The sequence below is a fragment of the Equus quagga genome, chromosome 1 (assembly GCF_021613505.1).
Source record: "Equus quagga isolate Etosha38 chromosome 1, UCLA_HA_Equagga_1.0, whole genome shotgun sequence".
In the NCBI taxonomy this organism is placed as follows: domain Eukaryota; kingdom Metazoa; phylum Chordata; class Mammalia; order Perissodactyla; family Equidae; genus Equus; species Equus quagga.
Window position 1 is genome coordinate 43,642,277 of NC_060267.1, and position 18,740 is coordinate 43,661,016.

Below are 18,740 nucleotides of genomic sequence, written 5' to 3' on the forward strand. Positions count from 1 at the left end.
TGGGAATCTGAGATATGGGTAAAAGACGGTTTACTGTGTATTAAAAATACAAAGATTAAATAACTTATAAAAGCACATCTCTAAATAGGGTGGAGATTATTATGCCTTATTCATTTTTAACACAAACTTGTTCCAACATACAGTAGTGTCTTCCACATAGAAGGCATTCAATAACTGTTTTCTCAATCAAAATAAAATAATTCCTGTCAGTGAGGAAAACAAACTCTTACTGTTCATGTCAAGTAGAAGTTAAACATGTAAAAGTATAATCTGTATATTTGGTTTTTCGTATACTTGCTATTTTCCGGTTTTCAATTTTGCCTAAAGTGGGGTAAAGTTGACAATACTTGATATTTCTCACTCTATCACCCAGATAACAGAATACATTTCATCATTCTAACTTTCCAAGCTAATAATGCTTAATATGCATGTTTCTCCGTGCATTACAAATTTACTCTGGAGTAGATTTCAATTCCTAAAGATGGCAAACAATGTAATAACTATGAAGATTATGGGCTAGTAAGAAATAAGCAAATCAAAAAAATAGAGAAAAAGACCCAACTTTTTAATTTCAAGAATTTAAATTACAGCTGTTGAAATAAAAGGCTGCTTAGACAGTCATGTTAAAAGTATACGTTCTATATGCATTTCTTACCTCACACCCTTCCTCAATGTTTTAATGAAATGATGAATTAATTTTAAAATGTTTTCTTTGGACACTGTTATCCAAAATGCAAAATGAATTCATATATTTGACACTAGGAAATTCTAAACATTTAATTATGAAAATTATATGTAAAGGGCTTATTTTAATCATGAATAAAGCTTAGAAACAATGCCTGTAAAACGCACAGGAATGCAGAACATTTTCAAGTAACAAAAGGAGCTCCAGTGAAGGACGGAGGAAATCAAAGGAGCGATCCATTAACTAACACATCCCTTTAATCTAAACATTTAAGGATAGCAGATTTTAAAATTAAGTTTAACCAAGCTTTTAAAAACATAAATACTGTTATTTTAAACACTGGTCTGGATGAAAAGTAATTTAGCTTACTGTCTTATTTATTTTCCTTATTCTTGTATTTCTATGTTGACTTGGATATACGGAATCTAACTACGATTGTATTCACATCTTCAAAATAACTTACATCTAATAGGCACACAGATCTTGTTTACTTATCTCAACAAATAAACTGTGATCCTCATCACAAAGGAAAGCAGGATGCATTAACCTATGAGTTATAATTAATGGGGGACAATATAACAAGTGGATGAAATTTTGATAACAAGGCACTACAAGTGAGAAAAGTTATTTGATAATTCCAGATATGTAAGTCAAATATCACTTTAAATATAAATCTCAGCACTTCATATTTTCTTAGGTATTATTTAAAATAGTTATAATACTTTTTTTTATTTATACCGGACAGTTTAATGTCAAGAGAACAGATACGGCACAATGTTTGAAGAACATTATTCAAAGTAGTCACACATCTTATCATACTCCAATCTAAATTTGAAGGGACTGAAGAATCAATGGCATCTTAGTGCTAACAATTAGTGCAGCAACTAAAATGCCCTGGAAAAATTTACGTAGTTCCAGAAATTTCGCTCTCCATCTCTCCATTCTCTTCCTCCTCTTCTCACCCTCCTTCCCAAGAACCCACAGAAGTTTAAAATGTCAGCTGGGAGCCAGATGTTCTGTGGCCCTAGCCTATGTGTACAGAGGTCTAACTTTAAAAACAAACATAACTAAACTAAAGGAAGAACTCTAATCTTCTTTCATATCCTGGAAGAAACTCAAATTCTTCTAGGTACCTATTGCTTTCCTCTTCTGTAGCAAAACAATATTACTGGTATCTTATCCCTCCTTGTAGATATAATTAGAATTATATTTACCACAACTTTTTCTGTCAATCCTATCTGTAAATCTGTATCTTTCTGCAGTTGGAACTTAAGGAAAAAAGTTATGCTTTTGATAGCAAGATCTCTCCTGGGCATAAAACTCAGAATGGACCACCACGTCTCCAGGGAGCAAAAGAAGAAAAACTACATTCCCATTCTAAAGTTTTCCTGTCAAACAATGCATAAGACTATAATCTTCTTTCACACAAATGTTCCTAAGAAGCTTAGTTTCACAGGGTAGTCTGTTGGAAGCTATTATCAAAAGTTTATGATGTATTTTAAGAAAACAGAGCTCCTTTTCTAAAACCAAGAATTATCATTTTGTTTCATATTTTAGAACCTAAAAAAATCTGCAGAGATCTGTCCAAAAAACACTATACTTCAGAATCATCTTCCTGACCATTATACCAAATGAGCCAATGTTCTCTACCCAGCCTATAAACATACTGACTGATAACCACAAATACACTGAGATCTCTCGTGTTCTTCTGCCCTCATCTAAACCTGTTCATATTAGTTGTGCTTATTACTCAATTCAGTTGTACATTTTTATTATAAATTACAGAATACAATTAATCTGTGTAAACTGATGAAATATGAGTGCAAAAAGAAGAGCTTCTAGATATGCATAAGAGAGACTGATGAAGAAAAAGCACAGATCAGGGGGGTTTGGCTTAAAAAAATCCTTTTATCTCTAGGTCTGAAGTTTTCCATCTGCAATAAAAGGAAATTAAATCAGAACTGAAAAGATTCTTTAAGTTTTGATTCTTAAATAAATTTTTAATAAGTTCCACTCCAAAATGCACTGCTTTACTTAAGAATGATAAAGACAGGTTGATTTATTCACATAGTCAATATTTATCAAATGTCTACATGATCACTATCACCATTCTAGGACAATTTTTAAGACACTCTAAAGAAACAATGGGATTAAACATATAAAAATACAGCCCAAGATAAAGTGTTACTGCATGTACACTTTAATATAAATGTGGAAGAGAAATAGGCAGCAATACAACGTATAGATATCTTTCTACATGAATGACCATGAAAATTAGGACTCTCTATTTTCCATTAACTGACATCTCTCCAAGATAGACTGTTTAATCCTAATAATCAAAAACATGCTTTCAAATGTGTAATTACAAACAAGACCTCTACAGAGCCCTTATTGTCTTCCTGATAGGGTTAGTACTCCCAATTTTCATAAGCCAGATTTCTGAAAACTGACTCTGCATAAAGAATTACTCAAATTCAAATAAGAAGGGGGAAAACGACTATGCCTTTCTTTCCAATGGCAATTTCAACTGATCTTCTGCTCATAATCCTATTCATAATTCAGTTATATCCACAAGACTTCACAAGTAGTTGCTAAGCAACAGCAGCATGCTGAGTTCAGGGCTATTGGAAATCTGGCTCTCTGCCACATGAAAATATTTAACTGAGCCTAGAGCCTCCAGAATTTAAAAAAGAAGAAAAGGAAAGAAAGGAAAAAGAAAAGAAAAAAATATCTCAAAAAGATACAATGATAAAAGCAATAGGCCACCAAGCTCTTTACAAGGGTTCACAAAGTCAAATCAAGGACCTTATTTTGGTATTTCCAAATATTTATTATATTTCTATCCTAAATTTTTTATCATCTTTTTTATGTTGAAAAAAAGACTCTGAAGCTATTCTACCAGAGAATAGAGGACGTAAGATTAGCCACTTAGCCACATCACTGTTAATGGTATAACAATGGACTCAATAAATGCATAGTGCAAAGAACAGACCTTAAAGAGACTAGGAGAACAGTCTGTGGGAAATGACCAAGACTTTCTCTGTTGGATCTTTAAGACCAGCACACAAGAAACGATGTATTTTCCTCAAATTCCTTTATCCCCATATGTCAGGTTAACTATTTAAAGAAGAGACCAACTTTATACCCCAAACTGCACTGTTTTTCAATTTTAAACCTCTAACAATGAAAACATTAAGCATATTCAGAAATTTATTAACCTAAAATGGTTGCAAAAATCAAGTCATTTTCAACAGAAATTGAAAAGGCACTGAATATGTTTCAATACACATTCACTGATAAAAATAAAAAGAACAAAAAGATTGCTCCTTAAGCTGATAAAGGCTACTTCAAACCAACAGGAAACATCACATTTAGTGGTAAAACACCAAAGGGATTTCCATTAAAGGGAAAAAAAGTGTGATACTACCTTCAATATTGTTCTAGAAATCCTGACCAAAGTAGTAAGAGTTCAAACAGAGTCAGAAGATATAATGAAGAAAATATTTACTTCAGAATAGCAAAAAAGTACCTAGAAACACTAACATATATGAAAAAATTCACAGAGGTATGAAAATATGTGAAATATTAGAGCTATATTGGATACAAGACTCAATGTAGAAAAAGTAACAATTCTTCTTGGATAAAACTTATTAAAAGTAATTCTAACCAAAATGTCACCTAGATATTTTTGTATCATGACAAACTTGTAAAAGTTAATCTGTAAAGGAAAAAACGGCAAACATAGGAAGAAAATTGAAAATCAAAAGTAATAAAAAATGATGCTCGCCCTCTCAGATGTGAGAGTATATGACAAAGCAATAATTATCATAAGTATAAAATAAAAGAATGCAATAAATTATCCAAAAGACAGATACAAGCAATAAAAGAATATAATGTGTGATAGAAAAGTATCACAAATTAATAGAGAATACATGGATTTTGAAATAAACGGTTGAGAATGGATCAAAATAGCAGTTAAGCATATGAGCACAATAGCAAATAGACTAGATATGAAATAACAGAAAATTTCAAAGACATAGAAAGTACTGCAAATAGCCACAAATTTTGAGAAATATATGAAAAGTAAAAAGCAAAGTGATACGGGATTAGTATCCAGAATAAAAAAGAACATCTATTAGTGAATAAAAAGGACAATTCAAAAGAAAAAGAAGGAAACTTAAACAGGCAATTAATAAAACAACAAATATAAAAAAATGTTCACTAACAACTAGGGAAAGACAAAACAAAATGAAAATATATTTTTACACATCAGATTGACAATTATTTATGACTAGCAATAGTATACAGCAGTGAGTAGTCTCATACACTGCTGGTAGAAGAGTTCATTGTCATAACCATTTTTAAGGGCAAACAGGCAGGAATAGTGCATCACTTTGACAGACCAAAGACACCTGAGATACCCATCCTAAGATACACTAACATGTCTAAAAAAGGGAATGTATCAGGATACCTACTGCTGTACAGTAATAGCAAAGAAACAAACAAATTTAATATCCATCACCAACAGCATAGTTTAAAAAAAACACTGGAGGGGTCAGCCCGGTGGCGCAGCGGTTAAGTTCACACATTCCAGTTTGGATCCCGGGTGCAGACATGGCACCGCTGGCAAGCCATGCTGTGGTAGGTGTCCCACATAAAAAGTAGAGGAAGATGAGCATGGATATGAGTTCAGGGCCAGCCTTCCTCAGCAAAAAGAGGAGGATTGGCAGCAGATGTTAGCTCAGGACTAATCTTCCTAAAAATAAATAAATAAAAATAATAAAGATTAAAAAAATACTGGAGCATCCACACTAAAGAACACTAAGAAGTTAAGAAGAATCTGGTAGATCTCTTTCATGGGCATGAATATAAAGTGGACAACAAAGCAGCTGCAGAACTCTTAGTACTTATACTGCAGATGCTGGAGCCACACATACCTATTTGAATAGTGGTACTATCATTTCCTAGTTAAGTGACCTATCTCAGATATTTATCCTCTCCTTGCCTCAGTATCCTCATCTATGAAACTGAGACTACAACAATGCATGTCCTCATAAAAATGTTTTGTGAATTAAATGAGATAATAGATAGAAAGCACTTACATATAGAAGTAGTCAATAAATGTTTCCATTTTTTATGCCATTATGTTTTAAAACACAAAATAACATTTTTCTAAACATTTACATATGGATGCCAGTGATATTTTAACGTAGGGAAGGATAAATGCCAAACCAGTTACAGTACTTCACTTGGAGAGAGATAAGGGAATATAAATTTAGACTTTCATTTAGACTTGTTAAGCTAGTTTTAATTTTCACAATAAAAACACATTCACATAATTTGTATCTTAACAGCTAAGCTCATTAGACTTTCCCCAATCTCTCCATGCTAATGCTAACCCAGGGCAGCAGTGACATTTATGAATGTGGATAGAGTAGTGATCCACATAGACACTAAGCTCCAGAAGAGACAAGGAAAGGAGGCTACCACCCAAAGACAAATTCCCAGCATATCTTATGAGCAGCAAGTACCACTTCCCCACCCCTCACAATCACTTGAGTCAGCATCCACTCAAAGTAAAATAGGAAATCTCAAATACAAAAATAAGTACAATCAAGAATTTTTTTAAAAAAGGTTAGGTGCCAAGTCTCACAAACAAAAAACTTGTTAATCAGTAGCAGAATGAACACAAAACATTTTTTTTTAAAGATTTTATTTTTCCTTTTTTCTCCCCAAAGCCCCCCAGTACATAGTTGTGCATTTTTAGTTGTGGGTCCTTCTAGTTGTGGCATGTGGAATGCCACCTCAGCACGGCCTGATGAGTGGTGCCATGTCCGTGCCCAGTGTTCGAACTGGCGAAACCCTGGGCTGCCAAAGCGGAGCCTAACCACTCGGCCATGGGCCCAGCCCCCAGAAAACATTTTAAAATAACATATTAAATATCTTCAAAGTATATGGGATGTTATTTCACCCATAAGAACAAGCAAATATAAAAAGAAATCAATCTGAAATCTTAGAAATTCAAAATACGAGTGGCATGGATACAGCTGACATGACCTGAATCTGAATGAAAACCAGATATTCTCTAAAATATTATACAAAGGAAAAACAGGAAAGTCAAAAGAGACATGAGGGACATACCCAGAAGCAACAACTTTCACTGAAGAAGACTTTTAGGAAAAACGGAGAGAAGAAAATAAGAAAAGAAAAAAATATTCACAAAGCTAACAACTATATACATTTTCCATAGAAAAGGCCTACTGATTACCAAAACAGAATAATTAAACAAGCAAAAAATACTTTTTTAACACCTAGACATATTGTGGTTTTTGTTTGTGTTTTTTATTTTTGAGGAAAATTAGCCCTGAGCTAACATCCACTACCAATCCTCCTCTTTTTGCTGAGGAAGACTGGCCCTGAGCTAACATCTGTGCCCATCTTCATCTATTTTATATGTGGGATGCCTGCCACAGCATAGCTTGATAGGCAGTGCATAGATCCATGCCCAGGATCCAAATTGGCAAACTCCAGGCCACCAAAGCAGAGCATGCAAACTTAACTGCTATGCCACCAGGCAGGCCCCTGTGTTAAGATTTTAATTGGTTAAAACCAATATGAGGAAATGTTAGTAACTTAGGAAGAGTAAAATAATCATTTAACTAGAAAGTAGTAAGAATTAAACTGACATCAGACTTGTCATCACCAATACTGAATGTTAAAATAACTAACAATATCCTCAAAGTTCAGGGGAAAAGTTAGTTTTAGCCTAGAATTCTATTGCCAGAAAAACTGGCAATCAACAAAGATAGAGAAATAAAGATATTACTTCTCAGCAAAGTTTGAGGAAACAGACCCTTGGTAAAACAATTACATGAAGATATACAACAGGTACAAGACAGCAAAAGACCCTAAGAAGGAACTCAGATAAAGCAAATAGCAATGCTCTAAAAAACAAGTAAAATTCATAGGCAGGATGAAATAATTGACGATGCATCATCTTTAAAATAAATATTCTGAAATTAAAATCCCAGATAATTACAAGATGGAAGTTAATAGATTTAGGGGTTGCAGAATATGGTACAAAAATAAGAAAACCATCAGTCTAAAAATAACAAGTTTCAAGCGGGGTAAAATGACAAAAATATCATCAGATATGTACTATAAACAAGAGACACACCTTATAATAAAATAGCATAAAAAGGCTGAAAATTAGGGAATGGAAAATGATACACTAGGCAAATGCTAAAAAACAATGGTAAGTATACATGTAAAACTTATATATTACACATAAAAAAGAATTCAAATTAAAACTTAAGTGATGGGACAAAAAAAATATTTCCTATTGATAAAAGGCACAATCCATTAGAAACATCTATCTTTGATATACCTAAATAATATCGCTTCAAATCACATAAAACAAAAACAGGTTGAAAAATTTCAGGAAAAAACTAATAAATCCACAATCAGAGATAAACATATCTCTTTCTGAAATCTATAGTTGAAGAAAACAAAAGTAATATAAAGAATGCACTTCTCAATTAACATGCTAGAAAAAAGAAAAATAAATAGAATTGAATAGCCAAAAAACCCAGAATACGCATTTTTCATGAACACATCCAACGTACATTATTATTGATTGTGTTATCTGGTGATAAGAAAATATTAATAAATTCAAAGACAAAAAAAAATCACACAAGGCCACATTCTCTGGCCGTAACATAATAAAGTTAGATAAACAACAATGAAATGACAGGAAAAGTATCTCCTTATAAATTTTTTTTTAAAAAGTCTTTTAGATTAAGGAGGAAATCAGTGGTATAATAATAACAACAAAGTATTAAAAGAATACGACCTAGGAAATTCAACTAAAATGATACTCTAAGGAAAACTGATGGCATTAAACGCACACATTAATAAGAAAGCACAGACAAAAACACTAGTAAAGGAGGAAAGGTATAAACCCAAAGCAAGGAATTACAATAAAAGCAGAAAATTATCAGCGAAAACTCAACAAAATAGCAAGCAATCAATGAAACCAAAAGGCAGTTCTTTGAAGACTATTAACAAGGGGAAAATACAGCAAGGAGAATTGAAAGAAAGCATAATAAATATTAGCTATTACGAAGGAGACAACTACAAACACAAGGTAATACACTTGGTTCAAATATTCAAGTTTATTAAAGGTTACCAATGGACTATGTGAAAAAGACTGAGGTATTTTAATTTATTGCAAACTCAACAAAATTCAGCAGTGTAGGTGGATGCCAAAAACGTCAATGCAAAATTAAACTGCAGAACAGAGGTATACAGCCAAAGAGAAGGGGGACATTTTTTTAGTATTACATTTAGTTCTGAGCATCAAGGATAAAGACGAACTTTTAAAACAGTAGGACATACAAGAGAACGACCAGGCTAAAAATGACCTAGAACATGTTGATGAGGAACAGTTGAGAAAATGGAGAATACTTAACCTAGAAAACCCAAGGGAATTTTAATGGCTTTCTTTAAATAGTGCAGATCTGTCAAATAAAGAGATACAGACACAGAGAAAAAAAGACAGACAGAAGGCAGGGGGCAGAAACAAAAAGAAAGGAAAGGCCAACTTTGTCTTAAAATCAACAAATGTTAATTTGTTCATATGACCAACAAAAGAAGGAACTCCCTTATGAAATTAGAGACTCTCTCTTCTGTCATTAGAAATTTTGAAGCAAAAATTAGGTAATTCCCCATCAGGAATACCAAATAGTAGATTCCTGTGCAACGTGCAAACGACTGGACCACTTAGCTCCACTTCACATGGAACATTTTGTGATTCCACATTGTTTGCTAAATAAATTTTGTTGTCTAAGAGGAAGACAGGAACTAAAATCTCAAGTTTTATCCCCCCTCAAGTTTTATCTGATTATCCCTGTGATCATTCACACTGAACTTCAGTAGTCTCAAATATTACACATCTTTATCCTCATGATTTTATCTTTGTTTTACAAGCTTCCTTTTAGCTTTATTTGTCTCCATACAGAATACTCCTCTGTCCTAATTTCCCTCACTTTCTTTGCTATGATCCGTAACTCTAATAGCATTCAGTAAACTACTGTTTTGGTCTAACAACTTCTTGCCTCTTTATCTATATGTAAAAACCAATCAGTCCATTTCAACTTATCTTCCCAGCCCAAGATGCTCACAAACAATGGCTGGAGAGAAGTCTGAAAAGATTTCCCAACTGTTTTAGATATGTGTGTTCTCCAGACCAAAAGAAACATGACTTTCTCCCCATTCAACATCAAGCACATTCATCAAAATTGATATCTTTCTACCATAGCCATTCTCCAATCCTAGTGAAATTATTTACTGAGATAAAACCACACACAAACATAGAAAGTTTTATACTTTAAGAGAACATACATTAAAACAATAATTTTTAAAAGCCCAAGCAACAATGTCAAAAGGCAAGAGGAAACAGTTCGTGCCCCTGAAACATGAGCGTGGTTTCTATCACTGCTGGCCTCTAGTTTTTAAGTATTCATCCACGTAGTAGTAAAGAACCAACTGCCTTTCAGAATCTTGAGAACTAGCAGTCCCACCTAAAACTAATACTTTTATGTTGCAGGAAGAGCCTGCTGTTTAACTTCTAGAGAGGGAGGCAAAGAGCAGAGAACTGCCTAATAGAATTCCTTTCCTCCTCTACTTTTCTAAGCAAGCCCCACTACTACTCTTCACTTCACCCTACTTACTCACCTCCCTACACTCATCCCCTCAAAATTATTCTATCTATCAGTAATATATTTTATCACTGGCCATACTGATATTAATAGACATACACACTTGCATCTCTTTATAAATACAAATCTTCATATCTTTCAGTAATGGTTACATATTCTTTATTTCATATAGTTCTTTATTTTTATTTCAATGAGATTTTGTTTTTCTGTATGCAATTTTTCAGGCATTCAAAAAAAATAACAAATGCCTGTGAACTCTTCACCTAGCTTAAAAAATAAAATATTCAATTCAATGGAATTTCTAGTTAATAAATTCATTTTAGTTTTAGACTGAAATTCACTTTGTTAAAATTGAGATAAATGTAAATATGTGGAAATGGAAAGGATAACAATGGAACTGGCAAACTTGACCATGCTATATATATGAACATACATTAATGTATGTCAATGAGCCATTTGTGAAAACATAAGCAGTGTGATTTTCATGATAAATTCAAAATGGTACGTTTACACTAAAACTTTACAGTTTAGCAAGGTTACAAAATGTCATCTCTCTGTATGTACCAGTTGGTGTCACTACAACTGAGAACACAGTAACAGGACTATAATGAAAAGAGACCTAAAACTGATTTCTATGTAATATGAAGATACTGTATGCATGAGTAATATTCATAAATGAAGCCCACGGTTCATTTCAATTCAAACCTGAAGAAAATAAACAAAGGTGAAAATAATATTTTTTAAAAGACCAAATCCAAATATAGCATTCAAAATCTCCTGATAATTAACATTAAACAATCTATCAATCCTGGTTTTATTAAAACTAAAACAAAAAACTTCCCAATGGTGAGAGAGAGAGAGAGAGGCCTGAGGGGGGGAGGAAGGGGTGGGGGAGCATCAGAAAAAGGACCTGAATCTCTTACCTGTGGGCAGCTTGATATTGTGAAAAGGACCTCCTCTTCTATAAACCACTGCTACTTAGTTCATTTGTATAAACATTACCAGCTAATGCAGACTTCTAGATCAGCCTTCTCGAGCCTAAATTCCGTGTTTGGTTCATATTCATAAAAAAGGAGGAATACAGTAGATTGGCTACATATTAAAATTCCTTTCAAACAGTGGTTCACATCTGTTGTGTAGTTTGTGCAGCAAACATCCCATTAACCACAAAAGCCAAAAAACGTCAGGCAATATGTCAATGAAGCTCACAGAACACACAAAGTACATCTTCCAAAGGACGGGTGAAAGTGAAGATGCCTGGAATGAGAATTCTTTTGTACTGCTTTCTATGCTGCCAACTATTAGGGCTGCAGCAACTGAGCGCAGTTGAGTTCCTCCCACATATTACCCAACAGTATCAATAGGCATGAATCTATAGAAGCAGGACTAAAAGCTTCAAAGGCGTATAGCTCTCACTATTCCATATAGCCACTGTCAGTTGTGGAGGTGTTAGTACTCCTATTCTAATGCATCAACTGTTTTTTCAGTCCAAAGAGCTGAATTCTTATACATTCCAAACAGAAAATCCACGACACATATTATTTGCTGCCCTAGCACAGCCAGACTGCAGTTACAGCTAGCTGGCGCCAGTAAGAACAATTTACATAAAGCAGTTCTCATTTCATGACCAAAGTAAAGGAGAATACTGCTGAGTAAACCCTCCCCCATTCGTTCCCCAAGAGGCACTGACTGGTTCTAGAATATACCTAGTTATCTATTTACTAATATGATTCAAATCCAGGTAATAACAGAAAATCAACTAATAATTTTGAAAATCTACCCCCACCACACCATAAACATTTTTAACCCCTAGAGATATTCAAAAGCCTTAGTTTATCTGTGGCATAGACCAATATGATTACATAAATCCAATCATTGCTATTTTTATCATTCACATTAGCTAAAATTTAGCCACCCTCATTCTACTAGACAGTTACCTTTCAAATTTTAACTAATCACTTAAATAGTAAATGATCATTAAATAGATTTGCTCTTAGAACCATACTGCTTTGTTTCACCAAACAATAAAACTGAAACGCATCTTCAGGTACCACTATTAATGATGGTTAGATAATTCAACATATTTACCACTAGTTAATATTACTAAAGCATGCATTCAATACTAAAACTCAGGCATGACAAATTACAAATAGCTACACAAGAACATATTTTGTCAGTGGCACATTCTTTTTGAACCTAAATTATTCATGTACCGACTGGGTAAGAGTTGAGTCATTATCTATGAAGTCCTTTGTTCAATTTTTTTTTTTTTTTAAAGATTGGCACCTGAGCTAACAACTGTTGCCAATCTTCCTTTTTTTTCCCCTGCTTTTTGTCCCCAAATTCCCCCAGTACATAGTTGTATATTTTAGTTGTGGGTCCTTCTAGTCCTGGCATGTGGGACGCCACCTCAGCGTGGCCTGATGAGCGGTGCCATGTCCGTGCCCAGGATCCGAACCAGCAAAACCCTGGGCCGCCGAAGCGGAGTGCGCAAACTTAACCACTCGGTGGCGGGGTCTGCCCCTAAATTTTTTTAGTAGTTACTTTATGATCTACTAATAAGTAATTCTATATCTCTACTTCTATTTTCCCACTTATTTTATGGAATATAAATACATTAAATTTCATTTTCAAATAACAATCTAGAAACTACTTTAGTGCCACATCTAAAATGATAAAATGAAAAGAAGTTCTTAATATGCTAGCTAGGCTTTATCCATAATATGTGCCTTAATTTTTAATCTTATTTTCAGCTGTCTTAAAAACAGTTCTTAAATTACCCCTACTACACGATAAAGATAATACGGCTTTAAATTAGGGGAATGATAAAGTTATCCTATATCAACAGGAATTAGGAGACTTTTAATATGTGGGTAATTCTAAGTGTTACTTAGCTTATCTTTGATAAGCAATAATAGATTTCCTCAGACAACCATATTCTCTTCTCAGATTCTGTGTTCTACCAGCAGCAGACAAAGGGACAGGGACAAATATATATAAAACGGTGTGATTTCATGTAGTATACACTGTATAAGTAACACTGGGTAGGAGGAAAGGTCTTATACCAAAAGAGCTATTGGTCATAAAATCTCAGAGCTGGAAATCATCTAAATATTGTATTTCTTCCAGTTTTAATTTTGGTAGATGCCTCCACCCTCCCTCTTCCTAATTTAGGCAGCCAACTCATTGAATAAAAGTACTTGAAAACCAAAGGACAGAAAATCATTCAGGCTAGCATAAAATATAATGTAAATAACAAGTATTTACATACTGCTTTTTTAAAGTCAAATAAGTTAAACTAATCACCTGACAGTGAATTAATAAAATATAAGAAGCTCAAATTCTCTACAACCTTCTTACTGAAGCGTCAGCAACAAAGTTATTCATCTAGCTTAGCGCACCTTTAACAATAAGAAAGCACCGATGTTTTATTTCTAATCCATCGCAGATCAATAATTTTGTAAAATACAATGAAAATGAATTACTTGAAAAATTAAATTTAAAAAGGGCATATAAAATATAAGCTTCAATTACTTTTACTATTTGATCCAAATGACATAAAGTTACCCTATTGGATTGATATAAAAATATCTAGACACTTTAATTTTATCTCAGGGAGGACCAAGAACAAACAGATAAATGAATCTGAACTAACCTTGAACTCATCCACAGACCACACTTTGAATAGTGTTCACCTAGCTATGGGCTGCCTATTCCACCCTACCCCCCAGCATTCTCCGTCTCTCGTTATGTTAACCTTCTCCTATTTATTGTCTGTCTTCCCGTTTCCCCTGACTCAGTGTAAACTCCTTCAGGGCAGGGTTTTGTATGCCAACCATCAAAACAGGGCTTGGCAAATAACAGGTACATAATAAATATTTGTTAAATTTGCTGAATCAATTGATCAATTTACAGTCTATTTTTGTTTTCGCTCTAAGAATTCTTACTTTGTCCCCTCTGGGTTCTTTAAAGGCTCCACTTTGAGATTCACACACCTTGCTCTCCAGCATTGTTATTGTAAATCAGCCAGGCCCCTAACAGCCCTCTCCCTAAAGATCCTTTCCTAAGGTACCCAGTAGCCCAATTCCATATGACAAAAAAAGAAACAGAGAAAAACTGTGCTGGAGGGAACCTTGTAAGGAAAAGCCAACCAATACTTTCTCATACTTAATTTATGCCACACAGTGCACTAGGTGCTTTCTATTTGTTATGCTCGTTTAAATCCCAACATCAGTTCTGTATGGTAGACTCTCCCCCATGTTAAAGATAAAAAACTGAGGTTCTAAAAGTAAGCAACTGGCCTCACCCCATAAAAAATAATGCATACGACTTATTGAGCACTCACCATAAACAGGCATTACACTTTGAGCACTATATCTACACTTCTCATATAAACTTCTACCTAGTGAACGGAAGAACATGAATTTACCTTGACTCTGACTCCAAAGTTCACATTCTTCCCTGACTCCTTTATGTAACTCAACCAACCTCCCACAATCATTGAACGGTCAAGGGATGGCATTAAGAGCTTAAATAATTTACCCAAAACTATACGATTACTTAATAGCAGTACCAGAACAAAAATAATCCATTTCCTGACTTCTATACTAATACTTTCCACTTTGCATGCCATGATGTTCCCGTGTCAGCAAAGGAAAGCACCGGGTCAGATGGCTCTCCTGGGCAGTGGGCTCTGGCTTCCGTCAGCAGGGCAGGTAGAAGCCCTCAGGCAGATGCGGAAGCAACTCTTCAGATTTTTCTGGGTTAAACTCCCTCTTTCGTTAAACTCAAAGATTCATTAAGTCAATAAGCACTGTTTTCATCATTTTCATATTTACACATTAATGACTAATAACAGACTGTTACAAATTACTAATAGAGAACACTTTGTGAAAGTTCTAACCTGAGCAATTTTTTAAAAATCCCTCATTTGAACAGACTAAGTTTTCTCCCAAATCACTTTCTTTTTTGGGAGTATGAGGAGTAGGAAAGCGGGGGAGTCAGTGTTTCCTGTGCAAGTTACCTGCTGTTTCAATTTTCAGTCAAGTTTTCTAACTTGAAAGCCATTTTCTAAAAAGGAATAACATGCTTTAACGTTTCCTTGGAGTTACCACCGTCGTGGTATTACACAGATGCTGAGAAGCCAGCTTTCACTCTGGAAAATGTGGAATTTAAATTCGCACCAGCTCATGATTCTAAACCACCACGTTTCACGGCTCATCAAGGTGAGCTTCACACAGTTGAGACAGTGAAAGTTAACGCAAACAGGAGCAAACTTTCAACAAAAATAAGTTTACAACGGCCTCTGAAACTATCTAGTCTAGCGTGGATAAGAAAACTTTCTATTAGGAACTTACTCATTTTAAGTGTGAAAACTTCTTAGCTCAATCAATTTAGGCAAAAATCTTTTATAAAATGTACTTCATTTACTTGTTTAGTAAACTGCCTATCTTAAATATAATTTAACTTTTTCCTATTCAATATCATCAAGAACATCAAGTTGATAGATAGTCATGTCTTTAACACAGTGATAACATTTAAAGAAAAGAGAACTTGTCACATTAAAAGACCTCAAAGTACTTATATGTTTCTAATTCATACTTTTTTAATCTCTTCACTTTCAGTCGTCACTTTTTGCTGATGTTTCTGGCTCTCCTTCACTCAGCTACCACGGTACTCTAATATAAAAGTTAAGACAAGGCTAACGGTTAGCAAAGATGCTATATCTTCTAAAGAACAAACTTTGGCCAAGTGGCTAAAGTTCCATGCACTCCACTTCACTGGCCCAGGTTCGTGGGTTCGGACCCCAGGCGCAGACCTGCTCCACTCATGAGCCATGCTGTGGAGGCATCCTACATACAAAAAGTAAAGGAAGACTGGCACGGATGTTAGCTCAGGGATAATCTTCCTCAAGTGAAAAAAAAAAAGAGAAGGACTGGCAACAGATGATAGCTCAGGGCAAATCTTCCTCACCCAAAAAAAAAAAAAGAATGAATGAACTGACTTTACATATGCTGTCTCTCCTACCAAGTGAAGTAGACTAGATTTTACTTATGTTTACTCTCTTCTGGGTTAGAAGCTGTATTTTAGACAGCTGCCAACAATCTGTCAAATAAGTAGGACAGAGATTTAAAAGAAACAGCCTACAGGGACCTAGCAGGTAATGTGAGTTAAGGAAGAAGACCAGATGTGAGCAGAATGAGCAGGCCCTATCTGAAAGGGATAGTAGCTACTTAACTATAGGTTATTTTTCTCAAGCAGAAATGCATTCCCAGTGCTGCCCACTCTTCTATTTTCCAACAGATGAGACATCCAGATTTTTATGTAAAACCTGACAGCTTTAAATATTAACAACTAGAGAAATGGGGCAGTGGCCAAAGTATAAAATAAGTTTGTTGGCTGCCAGTTTATGGCCACTGAAAGAGAACTGTACTGTTCTCAAGATTGCATTTATACTGAAACGCATAAAACTCTAGGCCCTGAACTCAAATCATCTCTTTAGAGAAATAATTTTTTCTCAGTATATTTGGAAGACTCACCCAGATTAGAACTGAAACATTTCTCCTACTCCTCTATTTCTGTAATGCCAACATTCCATATTTGTTCTAGTTAATAAATACATCTGCTACTACTCCAATACAGCAAAGGATGGGTACTTCATGTAACAGAGTAGAAGCCAGTGGTACAAATATGAATATATATTGATGTTAGTTAGCACTTCTTGCTTCTGAGCATGAGTTATATGAAAAATTTCCTATACTTTTTAAACATACCACATTCCCCGACCCAATCACATATGATAAAATGTATGACATCTGGGAAGCAAAGAAACTGAAAAGCATTCAAATATTACTGGAAAATTAGATATCTGTGGAGTATTTCATGGTAAAATTCAGAAACATTATGTAAACTGATCCTCAGCATATCCTTGCCAAATAGATAGGAATTTTTCCATTTTATAAAGGAGGAACCAAGAGTCAGAAAATAGAATGAGTTGGTCAATACAAGAAAAAGGTAGCAAAAACAGGATTCAAATTTAGGTTTGAACTCTTGATTAATGTTCTTTCCTCTATCTCAACATTTCCCTTAAAGGCTTACGCTAATGAAAGGGCTTATGAAAAGAGTAAACAAATGGGAAAGAAAAAGTGACAAAATAATAACATAAAATCTGAATTATCGGGGCCAGCCCAGTAGCGCAGTGGTTAAGTGCGCACATTCCGCTTCAGTGGCCTGGAGTTCACCGGTTCCGATCCCGGGTGTGGACATGGCACCGCTTGGCAAGCCACGCTGTGGTAGGCGTCCCACATATAAAGTAGAGGAAGATGGGCACGGATGTTAGCTCAGGGCCAGTCTTCCTCAGCAAAAAGAGGAGGATTGGCAGCAGTTAGCTCAGGACTAATCTTCCTCAAAAGAAAAAAAATCTCAATTACCTAGGTCCCAGATTTATTATGCCCTCAGTTGTTCAGCACAACAGCTAACCTGAAATTCAGCATAGAAAATCTGAACACTCACCAATCTCAAAAACAATAATTCCAGTGAGGTCTAGTTTATGCTTATAGTTGCAAAACTGTAACATGGCACTGAAAGAATTAGCAACAATATCCTGAGTACCCACAGAGGGCTGGTGTTTCCCCATGTACAAGAAATAATCAGTGGAGTCATCTTGTGAAGGGTGGAGGTAAATTTTATAGTCCCTAACAGAGAGCAAAAAGAGTGGATCATTAAAATTTCCCTGAGGTCATACTCTGAAGATTAACATAAGTTGATCAATAATTTCAACCTAGCCAGTTTTCCTCCAGCAATAAAGAATATCAAACCAAGTAGCTGGCTTGAATTGTATGAAACTTTTGAAACACAGTGAGCTGTGCATACTATGAGAGGCATGAAAATAAGAGTGATTAAGCACATTCGCTCTCCTATGTCTTACTCCAGGGCACAACCTTATTGAAAGGAATGATGGATAGAATCTCTCACGCATAATGAATTCAGTGTTCTTTTTCTCTTTTAGGGGCAAGTTCATAGGGCTGGATTTACATAAAGTAATGTTCCGTTTATGAGAATCTACTATATCACATAAATAGTCCTAACAACGTTACAAAGTAATAAGTTAATGAAAGTGAAATAAGCATGCTAAAGCTGTTGATGAAACTGAGCTAGTAATGTCAAATATATTTTAGGCCACTGAACAAATGAACAATTATTTTATTTAAAAGAAACTAAGAACAAATATAAACACAATTTTCTGGCAAGGCAGCAATTTTAAACTGTTAAACTTTATAAATATAGATCTTATACTCTACCTTCATGAAAATCAAAACAGAATATACGTTCTAGAA

General features: G+C 34.6%; 1 protein-coding gene across 3 annotated transcripts in view; it reads right to left on the reverse strand.

Moving 5' to 3' along the window:
• The window catches only part of ATF7IP (activating transcription factor 7 interacting protein), a 113,141-nt gene that overhangs the window by 77,330 nt on the left and 17,071 nt on the right, over positions 1 to 18,740 (reverse strand). The gene's annotated exons all lie outside the window — the stretch shown is intronic.